This window comes from Catharus ustulatus, chromosome 1, assembly GCF_009819885.2.
Source record: "Catharus ustulatus isolate bCatUst1 chromosome 1, bCatUst1.pri.v2, whole genome shotgun sequence".
Taxonomy (NCBI): Eukaryota; Metazoa; Chordata; class Aves; order Passeriformes; family Turdidae; genus Catharus; species Catharus ustulatus.
In genome coordinates, this window is record NC_046221.1 from 150,987,317 (window position 1) to 151,004,564 (window position 17,248).

The window sequence follows — 17,248 nt, forward strand, 5'->3', positions numbered from 1 at the left end:
ATTCACATAAGAGAGTAATTTCCTGGAATATAATCCTCAGGGATTGTAAAATTAAATTTGAAAATGCAAGTCCGTTTCTATCTTGCCCCTTGTAAAATAAAACCACTGGAAATTGTTAACTCCTTGGTGGTTCTTACAGCAGCTTGTGAAGATTAAGCTTCTTGTTGGGTCTCTTTTTCTTACCCCAGCTTTACATGGCAAGGACAAAGTGAATTCCTGCACCATCCATTGTAGCACACACTTGTACTGCACGTGATGGAGGCTCCCCATAGAGAGATGGATGTTTTCTGCCTTGTTCTTCAGGTCTGCCAGATGTTTTGAGTCTTCAGGTTTCCTGAAACAGTGATCATTTTGGGTAGTACCACTGCTGAATATCAATGGGCAGAAAAAGTCTGGGCTTGTTTTGGGTTTATTTAGGATGTGTGCAACTAGAAGGCATTGCATGTAGGTAAGTGTGTAGGGAACTGGTGCTGGCACTCATGGTGATGTTCTCCAGGGATCTTTTATACCTTTAGAGGATGTACCATCTAATTATGGCAACCTATCCTAAAACTGTGGTAGTTAAACTTATGAGATACTTAGGTTGTAGGGTATGGTTTTCTGAGTTAACTTCTAAACCTATCTGTTTCTAATCTGTCATTTAAACATTGACTTCAGGTTCTAACTAATCTTCTTTAACTTCCACTGTGTCAGTCAAGCAGCTAACTGGGAACTCTTTCAGGCTCCAGTTAGTTTGCAGTCTTTATTGAATTAGATTGGAAAAGCACTGTGGAATTTGAAAGAAAAGCAGAATGTGGAATTGAGATCTTTCCTTTTCATATGGACTTCTTGAAGGAGGAACACTGATGTCTTTATCTGTGTGAATCATCAAATGATTAACAAAAATACAGGGAAAAGTGTGTTTTATTATTGCTGCCTTGACCAGAGTTGAGTTGAGATGGGCTGGCCTGGAGGTTGGGCTGAGCTCTGGGCAGGAGTGAGGGTCACTGCAGTCCCTGTGCCTTTGGCATGGCAGAAGAGAGCCTGGAGTCCCTGAGCAAGGGCTCTGCTGGCAAAGGTGAGCTGCCCCTGCCCAGTAGGATCCAACAGCAGCAAGGCTGCCCTGCTGGCATTTCAGCTGAGCTCACAAGGATTTCAAGGTGCTGAGGGCAAAGTTGTTTCTTCTCCATTCTCCTCTTCCCTTCATCTCCAAGCCCTTGTAGCCCTTGGTTGCTGATGATTTCTTTCTCTTCTAAGCAACCCCAAAATCAGTAGAGGTGCAACCCAACACCTGCTGTTTTCATTACCTGCCTACAAATTGCCCTTCCCCTCAGGAAAACCCAACAAAATATCCATGTGCACACATACAAAACAAACTTACAGTCCCACCAGGATAAATGCTGTATTAAAATCACACATGGAACATCATCAGAGCTCCGGTTTAAGTGGGGCAGAGGGAAAATGCCCTGCTGACCTAATGCCCATTAAAAAGATATCTTTACCTAGTGTCAATGGGCTGCTTTCTTCTTTCCCTTTCTTTCATTTTCTTATCATTTCTCTGCTTTCTCTTCAGAAGAAGTTCAGTACTGCATTAAAGAGTTTACAGGTTCTTTTCATCTTACCTCTTTTTTCTCCCCAATTTTACTTCTTCCCAACAAGCCTCAGGGGTTTTTTAGTTTGGGGTTTTTTTTCCTTTTTTTTCTTTTAAAGCAATTGATTTATTGCTCTCCTACCTGCTGGGAAAGATTGACCTGCTACTGAGCATCTTCAGACAGCCCTTGTTATGAGTCACTTGGGACTCAAAGCAAGCAGAGGGCCAGGTTGAAAGGTGTTTCTTTCCTGATGCTATTTACACTCTTAGGAAACAGTGGTGGCATGTGCTGGTTTTATGTAGCATGATATACATTGTGTGTACGTGTACCTGCATCTTGAAATGGGGCTGGCCAAAGAGAAAAGACTTCTCCCCCTCCCCCCCCCCCCTTCCTTTTTTCCTCCACCAACAGTCTTTTGCTTTCTCCAAATCTGAATGAAATCTGAGTGCACTTGTTTTCTTTACTCTTTCTCTCATGCTGTGCTTCTGGTGAATCGGCTGGTTTGCTTTTACAGAGTTTCGGGCTGTGTTTTGTTTCCTCAAACATGAGGTATGGATTCTATCTGCAGACATTTCAGTGGATCATGTAATTTGTGGTTCCTTTCCTTTGCTGCCCTGGTCTGTGTGTGCCTGTCTGTGGCAGGGGACGTGAGGAGAGCAGCAGTGCTCAGCCACCATGCAGGAAGTGAACAAGGAATGGTTCCTTTCACCTCACTTCTGCTCAGTGCAAACTTGATGGACTATGGAGGCTTTTTTATTGTTCAGCATCTAAAGCCTGAAAAGATATTTTAGGGCAGTCTGGACCAGGTTGCCTTTTTTTTTTCCCTCCAGTTCTTGCCATCCTGATACCAGCACTAAATTGTTTCTCCTTCAAAGGAACAAACCTGACATGCCAGGATGGTTGTTCTTCATCCTTTCTAAAGGATGAATCAGCCAGCACTGAATTTCCTCAGACACATCTGCTTTCATGTGTTGGTCTGAAAACACTGACCTCAGCAGCTGGGCTGATTTATTCCATAAAAGGAGGAAAATCTGTCTATTCTTGTTTGAATTCAGTTTTAAAATAATAAGATCTAGAATTAAAAGCAAATTATGACAATAAAACAGGTCCTTTTAAAATTTGCTTTCTTATCCCTAATATTAAGGCTGTTTTCTCACTTGCTCATGCAACAGCTAAGACCAAGCTCCATGGATGTTGCCCTTGAAGTCTTTTAGTGTCACCTTTCATCATTAGGGAGCAGCCAGAGATGCCGTGTTTGAACCTTGGTGGGTGACAAAGGAGACCAATAAAGATTTATACACTGGCCCTGCTCTGAAGATGAATCAGATGTGGGGTGACCCATCCTGTCTCGTTTCTCCTGTCCCTTCTTGTCTGGTGGTTTGGATGCAATTAACTGATGTCAACTTGCCAGTGTTTGGAGGGGAGGGGTTTGAGAGCTGATTTCAGCAGCCAGATCCAATTTCTCAGCAGTGTTGTGTACAGTTGGGCTGTGTTGCATCATATTTGCTTTATTAAAGTAAGTGCTACAAGAGACTGCTCAGTGACAGAGTGAGGATTTTCCATTGCAGGCTCTGCAGTCTTTTCCTGTTTCCTGGCTCTCTTTTCCCCCTCTTGCAGCACTGCACATGGGATAACTTTGCTTTAGAAAAGGCAGCACAGAGGCTCATGGCCTGCATGAGCAGGATGGGATTTTAAGGATTTCTTGTTCACTTTCTCTCCCCTCTGATTTTTACTCTTTAATTTACCATTGTGAGTCCCCATACCAGGGGAAACAGAATGAATTGGGTCATGTAGGGCCCAATCCCCCTCCAAGGCCAAGGCAGCCTTCTCTGCAGGCACTGCCTCTCTGGAGCATTTCTAGAGACCACACAGGCCAGGAACTGTGTGAACAGTTTGTCTTGTTTCTTCCGACCAAGCTTGCTTTGCTCTGTGAATGTTTTGGTGAGGGTAGAGAAGATAAAAGGTGTTGGAGGAAAAGCAGATCATTTCCACAAAGCAGTCATGAGGAGAAGAGGAGCTTTGGGGAGAAAAGACAAAAGGAATTCAATTTTTTTTTTTTTTTCCTTGGGCTCCTCTTTCAGGGGAGAAGCATGCAGTCAGTAAGTCTTGACCTAGTTCCCTGAATATCACAAATTTCTTGAGGTATGAATTGCTTCAGGAAATGTTCATAGGTGAGTGTTGGCTTGCCAGAAGGCAGCTGATCGGCTGGAAATGAAGCTCTCCACATAAGTGTCTGTTTTGTTGGGAAAGAGGTCTGAAACCCAGGCTAGATATGAGAGGTCGTGGCTGATGAATGCTCTTCTGAGATCTGGTTTCAAGTCTCTGCCATCTCCAGCTGTACTGATGGCACTATTGTTTGTCCCTTTCCCTGCTTATTTGGATTTTGGGGTCAGGTGACTTCAGCTCTTGCTGTGTTACCTGCTTTTTCCTAAACTTCAGAAACTGCTGTTAATTAAATTTTCACATAAAGCTTCAGGAGAAATAACCCAGGACCACTCCAGTCTGGCTGTCACAGTGCTGAAGGCATCCTGCAGGCGATGAGACACGTAGGGAGGAGTGTGCTGGGCTGAGGAGGTCCTGGGAGCTGGCCTGTGGGTCAGTTCAGCATTGCCTGTGGTTACACGAGAGGTTTGGCTCCATGGCTGGCTTGAGGACTGGCCAAAGACAAGATCTTTGCTCCCACGTGTGTGGGCATGCTGCATTGCTGAAGTATCCACCAAACAGCATGGGCAGGGTGTGTGTTTAGAAGGAAAATGTGCAGCTGCAGAGACAAGCTTGAGAGCCTTGCTGGTGTCCAGCAGAAGATCAGGGAGCTCATGGGTGCCCTGCCTGCCCTCCACACTGGCCAGGTCCCACAGCAGTGCCAGGTCTGTCTGTCTGTCCTCCAGGAGATGCCCTCTGAGCATCCTGCTGTTGCACGTGGAGACCATCTGAGAGCATGGCCTCCTTGCTTTAATTCCCCTCCCTTCTGCTGTGGAGAATGGCTTGGGGGACAACAAACGTAATATTTCATGCTGTTTAGGAAACAAAATGCATTGACTGGGCTTTACAAAGCAAGCAATCCAACCAACCTGCAGGTGACCGAGCAGCTGGAGCTGGGGCACTGCTTCAGCAGTGAGGCTGTGGAAGTGCTGCCCTTCCCCAGTGGGTTTGGTTCCCAGGGGTGACAGGATTGCCAGGGTGGCAGTGACAGCCAGAGCTCTGCAGCAGCTCTTTCCCTGCTCTCCTCTTTGTGCAGTGAAGTCTGTGGAGAGAAGCACGCTTGGTGCTGGTGGGTTGCCATGGAAAGAACTGCCACGTTGCACAGAGTTCATAGGGGAATGTTTGGTGGCTGTTTGTTTTCAACAGAAGAATTTTCAGAAGTGTTACAAAACCAGGTGACCATCTAAATTAACACAAGCTGGTCACAGAATCAGTGTCTCTTGAAATTATAGCTATCAGGATTTTTTTGTTGTTGTTCCTTCCCTTGCAAGGAGCACATGTGTTTTGGCAAACAAACGCTGAGTATTAGTGTATTTAATATGATATACTTATATATAAGGATATAATTGGATTTTGATGACTGGATGGTTGGAGCCTGTTTTGCAGCTCTGAGGAGAGAGCAGGAAGGAGGAAGGTTTGCTAGAGATGATGGGGGTGAGCACACACTGCTGCAAGCCTGGTCCTGGCATCCCAGAAACAGGAGAAGAAACCAAGTTTTGAAAAATTCATTTAAAAAAGAGATTTAAACAAGTACCCTTCAGTGAGAAACTGTTTTATGGAGCAGTTCTCCTCCTCTTCTGCATTTCTCAAGTATTGCTCAAGCATCATTGTTACAGTTTCTTCATCTGGAGGAGCTCTGAAGTAGCCCTAGGGGAAATCTAAGCACCAGGGAGACAAGAGAGGCTGATAGCTGCTCTGAGCCAGAGCTGGGAATAGTGAGTTACACTGGGATTAAAACATGGGGGAGGAGGCAACTGCCAAGTACTTTGTCACACTTAGGTGTTCTGATGGCAAACCCTTCCACTGGTTAGAAATAAATGAATGGGAGGTTGTTTTCCTTGGCACTTTATTCCTCAATATAGTAATAATTTCTCCATGTGAAACATGGTTCCTTTGGTAGCTTGGGATTGTAAGGGGTGTTCCAGGGCTGTTTTGTGCCAAAGCATCCAGACTATGGATGAATTTGATCCAGATCAAACTCAGTTATGAAAGTGGGAACTGGTTTGATCAGTATCACTTGGTGTTTAAAATGAGAAGTAGAAGAAACAAAACATTCCTTCTTTGTGAAAAAGAAAAAAAGGTCCTTCTTTGTATCATGTGCTGTAGAAAAAGTCTCCTAAGGCGTGGATTGTGCTAATCTCATTGTATTTACAACTGTGTCAATTCCTGCTGTTTCTTAATATATAACAGGTCTTGCTTTCAGACATCAATTTCACTGTCTTTCACCGTATATTTCCAGAATAATCCCTAGTTCTTTTGAATTGGGATATTAAATAGTTTGTGAATCATAATTTCCTCATTGTATTTCTGGAGTGAAATGAAAATGCAGAGACATTTGCATCCTGGTAAATCCCACTTTTTTCCAGCAGCATGGTGTTGGTGTGTTCATCCTCTGTCCCCTACAGCCCATGTTGGCAAGGTGCTGGCAACTCCTGTCCTGATCTAGGGACTCTAATTTTAAGGACTGGTTGAGGGAAAGGTGGGACAGGCTGGATTAAGAGTTGAAAAAAAGTTATTGCAAAAAAAAAAAAAAGGTTAGTTATATATACGTGTACAGACAGGCTGGCAGATCAAACACAAACAGGGAAATGTTGCACAAAGGGATCATCACATATTGTTAGATGAAATCAGACCAGTGCCAAGTTTCTGGCCTCTTGAAGACAAGAATTCACCTGGAAATTGGAGACCCTTACATTCAGGTGGTCTTGTAGTATCTAGATGGAAGAAGTTGTGCAGAGAGGGCAGAGCTCTGGCACTCGCAGCCTCATCCTTGTGGCAAGTCTGGGTAGAGGTCACCAGAATTAAAGGCTCCCATCTACACTGGCCTGCAGCACTTGTATGGGAAGGAGGATCCCATGCTGGGGACAGGGACAGTGTTTGTGTTTGTGGGCTGCAGCCATTGGGACAGTGTTTCTAACCCAGCCACGGAAACCCAACTCTGTGTGACAAGGGGGAAGGATTGCATTGTGTGCTCAACTTCTGGCACGGACAAAGGTCCTTTGTGGCCGTGCCAAATTCTCCCGGCAGCAAAACTGTTACTGTGCACAGAGGGCAGTGGCTCTGCCCTGTGACAAATTGCAGCAGCCACGGGTGCTGCAGGGAGGAAGAGGAAGCTCGTTTGGTCCCGTGATCTCCAGGGGAAAAATGGCGTTTGTGTGCCTGCCTGATAGATGCCAACAGGAACCCTTAAACTGTGCATTCCCACCTGAAACCTCAGCGTCCTGTGTGGCAAGACAGGCCTTTTCCCCATAAGTAAGCACAGTTTTGAAAGGCTTTCTAATTCTGGGGGTTTTGTTTGGCTTTTTGGGGGGGTTAATTAAAAATATTTATAATCAGTGATTTTCCTAAGGAAAATAAATATTTGATTAGGAGCATATTTGTTGGACAAGTGAAGAAATTAGAGTAGTGTCACTTGGTGAATAACTTCAAAAAGCTTTTGATTTCACACTTCATGGGGTGTAGACATCTGGAACATCAGTGATGCTTCAGATGGTTTCTGATGGCAGACAGGAGTTGGTGTCTTGCTCTTGGATTAGATGCCTCAAATGCCCACTAAGAGGAGAGTGTTATGTAATCTGCAGTGAAGGGAAAGCATGCAAATGTTTCAAAAGGATCTTGCTGGACTTGCTATTTATTGTCTCTCAGCCTCTTCTGTGCAATATGTGGTAGGTTCCCCATCACACAGTTTATGGGGTTACACTAGAACAAAGTGGTTTGCATGTGTGTGAGGACTGGGTACTTACTAAGAGGAGAAATAATTAAATACACTTTGAAAACCAAGTGTTGAGATACAACTTGAAGGCAATAAGGGGAAAATTATGTGTAGGGTGATTTGAGTGGGAATTGCAAAAGATGAAGTACAGCAGATACCGTAAAATAATTTCAACAAGCACAGGATGTGATTAAAATGACAGAAAGCAGTGTAACTAAGCATCTTTTAGATGGTCACTTTTTCAGCATTTGACCTCAGAGCTGACTGAGGAACTGACCAAGGAATAATGTGACGCATGCTAGGAATGCTCAGCTTGTAACACCAACAAGCAGGAAAAAAGTAAACTCTTGGCTGAAAATGGTGTGGGTCAACTCATCCAGGCCCTGGAGAGAAGAAGGGAACAAGTATATTGATGGTACCCACAGACTTTGTGTGAGATGGAATTGTCATGAGAAGATCTCTATCACATGGAAACCCTCCCTAAAAAACTTTTTTCCAGAATTTTGGCAAAAACTGGAAAGGGAAAGAGTTCTTGAACTGTAGGATTCAAGCAAAGGAAGACCAGGAGGAATTGGTGTGGTTTGCTAGTGATATGCTTTGCAGCAGCTGCAGAGGAAGGCAGCTTTTATTTTGTGTAAGGACAGGGGGAGGTTTAGCAAGCTCAGTAGAGAAGCTTCTTTTTTGTATATGTGCACCTGGCCCAATGAGTGATTTCTGAGAGAAGGCAGAGTTCAGACCTTTTATCTTTAGATTTTTGCTTCCTCCCATGAGCCTCCTGGTGAAAGTTGTGGTGGTTTGTGACTTTGGTGCTTTTTTGCTGGGACCTAATCTATGAGTACCAGGTGCTTTCACAGGGGCTCTTAAATATTTTCCACTTGTGAGCTGGGAGGGTAACCTAAATTTACTGGAGATTGGAGCAGTAACCAAAAACCTCGATGCAGTTTCCAGCCCTGCTGAAGACCTTGGGTAAGGCCTGGTTTTTGCACTCTGATACCCAGTTTTGGTGGCAGCAAGCTGTAAATAGACTTAGGCATTTAGCAAAGCCTCTGCCGTGCTTTCTCCATGCCTTAATTGCCCATTTGAGCAATGGGACTAATAGCAGTGCCTTAACTCACAAGCCTGCTGTGAGGACAGGTATCTTAACAGCTGTAAAGCCTCCAAATACTGGACCAGTGGGATCCTCTGATCACACAGGTCATTAACTATCTAAGGCAGACTCTTACGTGAGGGGAAAGGACCTAAAAAAGGCACTTGTTTACATGGTGGGTGGAAGTCATGTCACTGCTTTTGGAGAAGAAAAGCCTCTAAATGTGGAACTTAGGTTTTTCATGGTCTGACACAAGGCCACTTTTAAAACAGCCTTTTCTTTAAGCAAATAGAGCACAACAAAAATACGACAAGATGAGAGTGAGTGAAAATTATTTACAGCAAGATACTTGCAGTGCCCCTCAGCTGAACCAAATCTGCTCCTCACCAGGAGATCAGACTGATGCAAAGCACTGCCTGTGCAATTCTTCCAAGCATTGCACTCCTCTTAGCCAGCAGCAGCCAACTTTCCCATGTGCTGCTTTTTGTCTGTCTTGGCTAGGAGATTGGACTCTGGCTATAGTCATGAAAAACTGAGTCAGGTTTGAGAAAGATGTCTTTTCCTAACAATATTGGGGTTCATCTGTATCACAGGAGTCTCCTGATAGAGCAGGTCACTGAGCTGTGTGAGTTAGGCTGACAGCTGACTCCCTGTGGGCTGAAAATTGGAGCTGAAGTGCATTAGACATCAGATTTGTTTGGTATCCCCTGGCTGAGTTTGGATGTCACTGGGTGTTCAGGTCCTGTGAAAAGTTGTGTGGCAGTTTCCAACAGTGCTGCTCTTTTTAAAGAGGAGTGTCTAAATTCCTGCTTGTGGAAGTGTTGAGGTGAAACGTTTCCATTTCATCACTGTGCAAGTTTTCAGTGTGTGGGCTTCAAGGACACATCTTTGTACCTCAAACCCAGCTTTTGGGCTTCTTCCTTCAATAGCATCTGGTACTGGAGCTCAAGAGTTTCCATTGAGGAAATGAATGTTTTTGGTTGTTACAGTTTACAAGCCAGACTTGGTGTTTTAAAAGGCAAAATTGCTGTGTACTGAAGGTTTTCCCAGCAGTGCAGAGGTTCAGACTGTGTGAGCAGTGTCAGTCAAGACAACTTGGAGCGATAGCTGTTGAGTTCACCAGTGTGAAGGCGAGTGGATAGGGAAATGGGGACAGGAGAGAGCAGCACTGCCTGTGGGCCACAGGTACAACCATCCTGTGGGAGGAGACATTATGGTGCTCTGCTTGTAGTGTGTTATCCTCCAATCTGTGCTCTCATTGGGGAACATGGAGATAACAGAGAAGCTGTTGGGGAGGGAGGAAAAAGGTGCAGTGATTCATCAGCTGTACAGCTCACAAACCATCTGCGTTGTTCTAATACATGGTGAATGAGTCAAATAGAGGGCTGTGCAGCTAGACACACACAGGTTACTAATGTTTTCTGTTCATTATTGAGCTCCTTCCTCTCTCTTGGGACTTGCATAGACTCTTTCAGCACTGCAGTTGTGGTGAATGGCCGATGGAAAGGCTGCTTCCCAAATAGAGTTCCCAAATGGACAAATAGAGTTGACCCAAGCCTCCCACAGCTGTGTGTGCTGCTTGTCTGGTTCAGACGTGACATGCTGGGGACAGAAGTTTCTTCTCTTTTCTTTTACCCTCAAATCTAAACACTTCTTAGAAGTGGCCACCAAAACAGTCTTGTGGCCTTCCTTAGCCTTCTCTCCTTCCCCTCCATGAGGTCCTCTGGTGCTTTCCCATTTCCTGCTGTGGTGTGTGCCATGTGCGTGTCAGAGCCACGACCTGCGGGCCTCCAGGGGCTGCTTCTGGAGGAGTGAGAGCTCCTGGGGTTGGGTCTTTTTGAGCTCATTTCTACCTTGCAACCTTGGAAGAGGGACGCCTAGAATCTACACGTGATTTTTGTTTTCCCCTTTGCAATTCACCTGTAAAAGCGTTTGAGTGCCTTGGTAATTTTATTTGGAAGAAGTTGACACTCAACTGACTAAAGGCTGTGGTTCCCAGAGCAGAATTTGAGAAGAGAGTACAAATTGTGTAAGGAGGGCTAAAGCAGGAAAACTTCTGCTTTGTTGCTTAAGTTTTGTAAGCAAAGTTAAAAAACCTAATGTCTTGATTTTGTCACAGCTCATGTTCTTTCTGCTTTGGAAGAATTTAACTTAGTGTCTTTATTATAACAATAAATCTGAAGAGAGAAGATAAGTGATAGTCTATAAAATATATAGTTACACTGGAAATGTGTACAGCTGTTCCTTGTCTAGGTGGTACTGTTATGGAATGACAGATGAGATGAGGGAGAAAGTGGACCAGATGTTGCTGTTAAGATATTTGATCTAAACAAGTAAGAAATGATTACTAAAAACTATTCTAAGAAAAGAATACTTATTTTAACATACCCATCTTTTCCTAGAAAAAATATTGCTCTTTAAAGTGTATTTGAAAAGAAGGTAAGCTGAGTATTCTAACACGATAAACTTTTTTTTCTGTTTAAAATAAGACTGATACATCCAGAGTTTAACTGACTAAGCTGAAGGTAGTGTCTACAGATAATTTCTATTTAGTGTCTGTGAGTCTCTTGTCTTCCTGCTACATGATGCTGGATGAAAACTCAATATGAAAAATTATTTCCATCCAGTGACTTTAATTTAGTCCAATGATGAGAACTCAATGAGTTGCACAGACAAGTAATTAAACTTATTAGAATGAGTGTTTTTATAGCTTTTCTATTTCTCTCGTAAGAAGTCTGTTGGTCTTTATTTCTCTCTTCTGAAAATGCAAGTACCCACCCTAGGAGTAAACACTAAGCACACCACTGATTAAAGGAGATCAGTTTGACAGGGTACATGACTATTGTTTTGGAGCTTGCTGCCCCTGGAAGCCACCAGTGGAGAGTGTTGGGCAGAGGATCAGCCCCTCTGTGAGTGTTGAGAACACTTATTGATGTGTCTGACTGTACCTTGCGTGGGTTACTCGTGCATCACCTTGCTCAGAGGAGCTCAGTTTGTATTCCTGCTTCCCAAAGGAGGGCATCCACTCTCACCTTCTGGATTTTGAGTGCACAGTCAGGTGCCACTGGGATTTGGGGTCCTTTTGTGTCCTGGAGCATCTGTGGCTCCGGAGCAGGGCACCAGCCAAATCACATTTCTGCAGGACGTGATGCACGTGCAGAAGCGCACACTGCAAAGAAAAAAAGCTTTTCCCAGACTGCACCAACTGCACAAACCAGTGGGAGCTGCAGGGATCACAGTTACCCACATGTCCCATTTTGTGTGCAAGCTGTGGGTTGCCAGCCCTTTTTCTGGAGGAGAAAGCAGTGTCTGGGAAGCAGGGAAACCTGGATTTGTCCCCACCTTGGCACTCCAGTGCTGTTCCTCCTGGAGAAAGACAAACTCCTGCCTTCCCTAAGGCCACTGTCATAGGTGGAATAAGGGACTGTTGCTATAATACAAGTACTTTTTCAGGGCATGAATCAGTTTGAAAAGTGCAGTTTCTAACCATGAGTACATTTTTTCAGAAAGCAAAAAAGCTAGTCAGGCCTAATCCAGTTTTTAGCAACTGAATTAAGCCTGCATTTAAAAAAAGGGGGAAAAAAAGTACAAGCCAGTGATTGCAGGTTGGTACTTAGAATAGAAAATTCACAGCACGCAACGTTCAACTTCCGCTTTTCTGGGAAGGGGTTGGCCTCTTGTGTTCATACCACCATTTTCCCCACATCTTTGGCTTAGCAGCAGCTTGAATGAGAACACTTTGGTTCAAAAGAGCAGCCTGTTAGCAGTGTACTCTGAAATAAGCCTATTGCATGGTGCTGCCACACAGCCTATTCTGATCAAGCCTACAAAGGGTTGTTTTTTTTTTTTCTCAAAATATACCTGTATTTTTCAGAGTAAGTTTTTCTATCTCTTCACAGTGGTCACATCACAGCTGAGCTGTTAATATTAAGAGGCAGATTTCAAGTGACTAATTTCATCACACAGTTCTCCAGGATTTTCTACAGCTGTTGGTGCCTTTTAAAATCTCCTTCATTCTACCCTCAGCCCACCAAAACTTCTGATTCTTGTTTTATCTTTGTTTTGCAGAGTCTCTTGCTGACTCTGCTGTAGGGGGGTGTAGGGCAGAGGTGGGATGTGGGTTTGTTTCTGCCCCCATCCATGTGTTGACATCCAGTTTCACAGGATGTGTTGCTGGGGAAGTCAGGAGTCCCACAGGCAGTTTGGTTTGCTGATCACCTTTGAAAGGTGTGAGCTTCTGATCCTTACAAGAAAAAAAAAATTATCAATTGCTGCTTTCCTGTGGAAAAATATTCATGGTCTCAGCATCCTGTTATAGGCATCTGTGTGGGAATTTTCTTATAATTAGAAATGTCTACACCAACATATGCAAACTTTCAATTTTATTTTTTCACGTCTGCAAAAAATATTGCTATAACAATCTGTATACCACCCCTTTAATTGGAATTTATTCAGCTTACAAAAAACTGCAGAGGTGTTGGAGCTCTGTGCTGGTCTCACTTAAATGCTGTTTTAAAAGCTCTGCCCTAGTTCACAAAACCTGCCTTTCTTTCTGTGTGGGTTTTTGTTTTGGTTTTTTTTGGTTTTTTGTAAATTGTTGCAGTCCCAATCTATCACGCAGGAATTATTTGCCCTGGTTTGCTTCCACTTTTTCTTCAGTATGTAATTAAGCAATGTTTTTAAGTGTTTTATCACAGAGGAGAGCAACAGCATGTTTTCTGCTGTGCTAGCTGATGTGCTTTTTGATATTACTGTAGCAGCTGCATGCTGAAAACAGTTGTAAGGAAGGAAGCACATCACCTTAGGCACTTTTTGCTCTGTGAAATGTGTATCTCCCCTCTCATCCTTGTATTTGTAGGAGAAAAACGTTACAACTTTAATGAGTGTGAGTTCAGCATCTGGTGGGGAACAGGATGGCAGCTCTGCCCTGTGCTGCTTGTTTGCATTGCTGCAGCCTTTGTGGGCAAAGAGTACATGGTCAAGGGGGGTTTATGATGCTGTCAGGTAATATCAGTTTCTGCTCTGCTCTGGACTTGGGATGACTTCTGGGCAGCCACACAGGCTGGAGTTGAGGGTTAAAATCCAGCACGCTCAGAGGGACACAGCATTTGCATCCTGGGGAAGTCAGGGAGCCACAGGCTTGGAAGGTTATGAGAGGAGAGGCTGAAGATACCCAGGAATGAGCAGAGTCACTGAGGTCCATTGTGGAGTGATAGCCACATGTCCTGGAAGGGGTGGCAAAATGTTCAGCTCAGGAAAAAGGTGGTGTCTGCTTTAAAAGCAACCTGCAGCATTTGCAAGGTGGTGTTTGCAGGGCCTGGCTGGTGTCCAAGGGCAGAGCAAGGCATCTGTGGTGAGGTTTGCTGAGATCCATGTACGGGAGACAAAGTGGGATGGTATTCCAAAGGCACCCAGGGACTGGACAATTTGTGCCCAACAAGTCCTTGCTGGTGAGCTCTGTGCTGTGTCCCCAAGCTGGGGAAGGGGTGTGGGAAAGCTGTAAGGAGGAGTTCCTACCTTTGTGGTATTAAATGCCATGCTCAGACAGGGGGTGTGGGTGTTGAATTACAAGGGTGTAATTTGCTGTTGCTTGTCCTGTGTAGCAGAGGATGCTGTTTGTGGAGACTGAGCTCCTAAGCAGCAAAGCAATAAAATGTTTCCACCCTCTTCAAATATCAGCCAGCCCTTGCAAATGAGCACTGCTATATATTTGTGTGCTTATTTGCAGTTATCCTCATGCTGGTGGTTTTCCCACTGTTCATTTTCAAATGAGGCCAGGTGCTGGGAACTCTCTGCCAGCACAGGGCAGAGCAAACAATGCAGCAAGATGGAAAAAATAAAGAAATATTTTACTGGCAAATTACACAAGTGTCCATAAAGTGTTTGGGTTTTTTTCTGTTTGTTTATTTTAAAAGTAAGGTTTATCTGTGAAAAGTAAAGATCCATTTGCACTGCCTGGGAGGTTCAAGCTCTTTCAACCTCTGTTTACTTTACTCCAGCCCTTGGCTGAAAGCAAGATGCAGCACAAAGCAGAGATATTCCTGATGTGCTTTTTGCTTTCTGCTAAAATTAAAGTTTTCTATGCTTTTTATTTAGACATACCTTCAAATCTGGTTGTCTTTAGACCTTTTCCACACTCAGTCCTGTTTTGGAGTATGAGGGAAAACAAGCAGCATCCCTCACTGTCTCCCCCCTGCCCTACCACTTCCCCAGACACAGCTCACAGGGTTTTGAATGATGTTTTGTGCAACTGAGCTGTGTCCAGGTGTCATGGAAAATTCCTGCTCTGCCACCACTTTGGAGGAGCCTGTGGGAACAGCAGTGCAGAAAAGGAGTTCAGTTTCTACCTAAATATTTGCCTTTTGTTGTGGTGGAAGTAGGGTGTAAAATTCAGCTATGTGCAGAAGGTAAAAATTGGAGAGAGTGAAAAGATTTCAGTATTCAGCAAGAGAAACCTTTTGGATTTATTTTTATAGTCCCTTAGCTTGAACTGTACAGTTACCTTAAGCTGATAGAAGGTGGCATTGCTGCACAGGCCAGTGTTTTCTAGTGCCAGCCAGGCCTAAAAACATGAATTATTTTTCCTGTGTGATTCTCTGCAGTTTCCCCAGTCTGGGGCCAGGTGACCAGATAGGAAATCTGGCATTTCCTCAGTCATGTACAGAGTTGCCATCAAGGTCCCACTTCATTCTCTTGTTAGATGCTCTGTAGCTGTTTTAACAGGGGTTTGATTGATCAGAGGACTGTGGCTGGATCATTTCATTATTTAAACAAATTTCAGGAATTAAATGAAGACAAGTTGGGCCTCACTCATAAGTGCTGTGACACACTTTTGGGGAGATTAAGTTTAAAAGAAGGCATTGCTTCTGACTTGTGTGGTCTTGTCCTGGGTGGCTTTGCTGAAGCAAAACAAATGGAAAGTTTTTGTTCCTGCAGACAAGTTCTCTGTGGTTTGGTTTAAACCTCCTTCACAATGACAGATTCTGCTTGGAGCCAAGCACTTTTATTTTTCACCTGGTTGCCTTTTGCAGCTTTGTGTATTTGCTCATTTAAAAAGGAAATTCAAAAAATGAGAGGTGTTTTTTTTTTTTTCCCAACCCCCTGCAGTATGGGCAGACAAGCAAGAGATGTTGGCAGGTGAGCTGGAGGGATGAGGGCTGTCTGCCCTCCCCGTGCCCAGTGAATACACAGTGAGCTCACAAAGCAACTGCTGACTGCACCCCTGCACCTCACTCCTGTGGGCACTCCACAATGGTAGCAACCAAAAAACCAGGTTATTTGTCCACAGTCCTTATAACAAAATACAAGGAGAACAGGGCCAGCTTTAGGGACCATGGTGCAGCCCCACACTGAGTATCAGAAATGGATTTTGCCCCTTTTAGAAATGTATGTGCTGTGGACAGGGCTCAGGTGATAAAGTAGAGTTCAGGTTCCCATCAGGATGTGGCATTGCCTTGGGGCAGCTGAAGTGGCACCATTTATCAGTTTTGTCAGGAGTAACACCACATATTTAAAGCTGTCTGCTGGGGTTTTGATCTTCTGGCAAGTGGCTCACGTTTGCAAGCTGTGAGATGCTCTTGATGCTTTCTCTGATATTCCGGGGTGAGCTGTGGCAGTCCCTGCAAATGTACATGATGCACCTCTCAAGGATGTGTTTGGAGGGGATGGGGGAGTCCAGTCCTCCTTTGGAACTTTCTGTTGCTTTTTACCTCTTTACCTCAAATGACATCCTTACTGAGGTCCTGGAGAAGCTACTGCTGGGAGATGCCAGTAAGCTCTCCTTGCTCAAGTAAGAGTTGAGCTTCCCTATTGTCCAGGGTGTGGGTCGAAGGGACAAAGACAGTCTGGAGCTAGTTATGAGTGCCCAAGACTACACATCTTAGACTAAGTCTTTTTTTTCTTTCATTGACCTCTAAAAGAAGCATTTGACTTGTGCAAATTCTGTGGTGAATCATGATTCTCATGTGGCAGGAAAAAACTACAACTCTACTAAATGTAGGGTTGGAAAACCAACAATTAGACATGCAGACAACCACTCTGTGGAAAGGAAGAGAAGCAATAATCTGTACAATTTTCTAGAAAAACTGTAGCAGGCAGGATTTTTCATCTTTCCACACACTTAGATATCTATGTTTGATATGTTTATCTTCCTCTGTATTGGAGGAGCCTTGTTTGAGGCCAGTCCTCCTGTCCTCATAAGAGTTGGGAGCGTGGTATATCAGAGAGCTTGCTGAGCTTCCAGAGACTGGGGAATTCAAAACATTTAGTCTGACTTTTAAGAAACCTTTGATTGATTCAAAGCTGTAACCTAGATGTTTCTCCTTCTCCACTCTTTCTCTTCCATCATATTCCTTTATGTTCCTAGCTTTTTCTTCCTGTGGAGGTGGGGGGAAAGTTCAGTGAAATATAAATAAGCCTTGCTCTGTCTTTGATGTCCTTTGAATTTTCTTGCTTTTGCTGATGTTGCCACATGAATTTTGCACGAGGTCATGCATTAGAACAGGAGCAGACCATTAGGTGCAGCTGTGGCCTGGGAGGGAGAGCAGGACTCAGAAGAGCATCCCAGGAGCTGTGGCTCAGGGACACTGACACTCACTACCCTGGCCCAGGACACTGCCTTGCACCCCTCTTCCCTCATCTAGGAAAGTCAGTATCACAAATGTTGTGGGATCTACT

The 17,248-nt window shown here is 44.2% G+C and overlaps 1 protein-coding gene across 7 annotated transcripts in view; it reads left to right on the forward strand.

Moving 5' to 3' along the window:
• ZHX2 (zinc fingers and homeoboxes 2) overlaps positions 1–17,248 on the forward strand; it is a 72,891-nt gene that overhangs the window by 44,017 nt on the left and 11,626 nt on the right. Inside the window, exon 1 of one of the 7 annotated variants that reach the window (XM_033058562.1) lies at positions 6,927–7,025. The exons of the other annotated variants lie outside the window; for them this stretch is intronic. The gene's annotated coding sequence lies outside the window, so the exon portion shown is untranslated. Of the gene's footprint in view, positions 1–6,926; positions 7,026–17,248 lie in introns of those variants that run through there. 7 annotated transcript variants of the gene reach the window in all.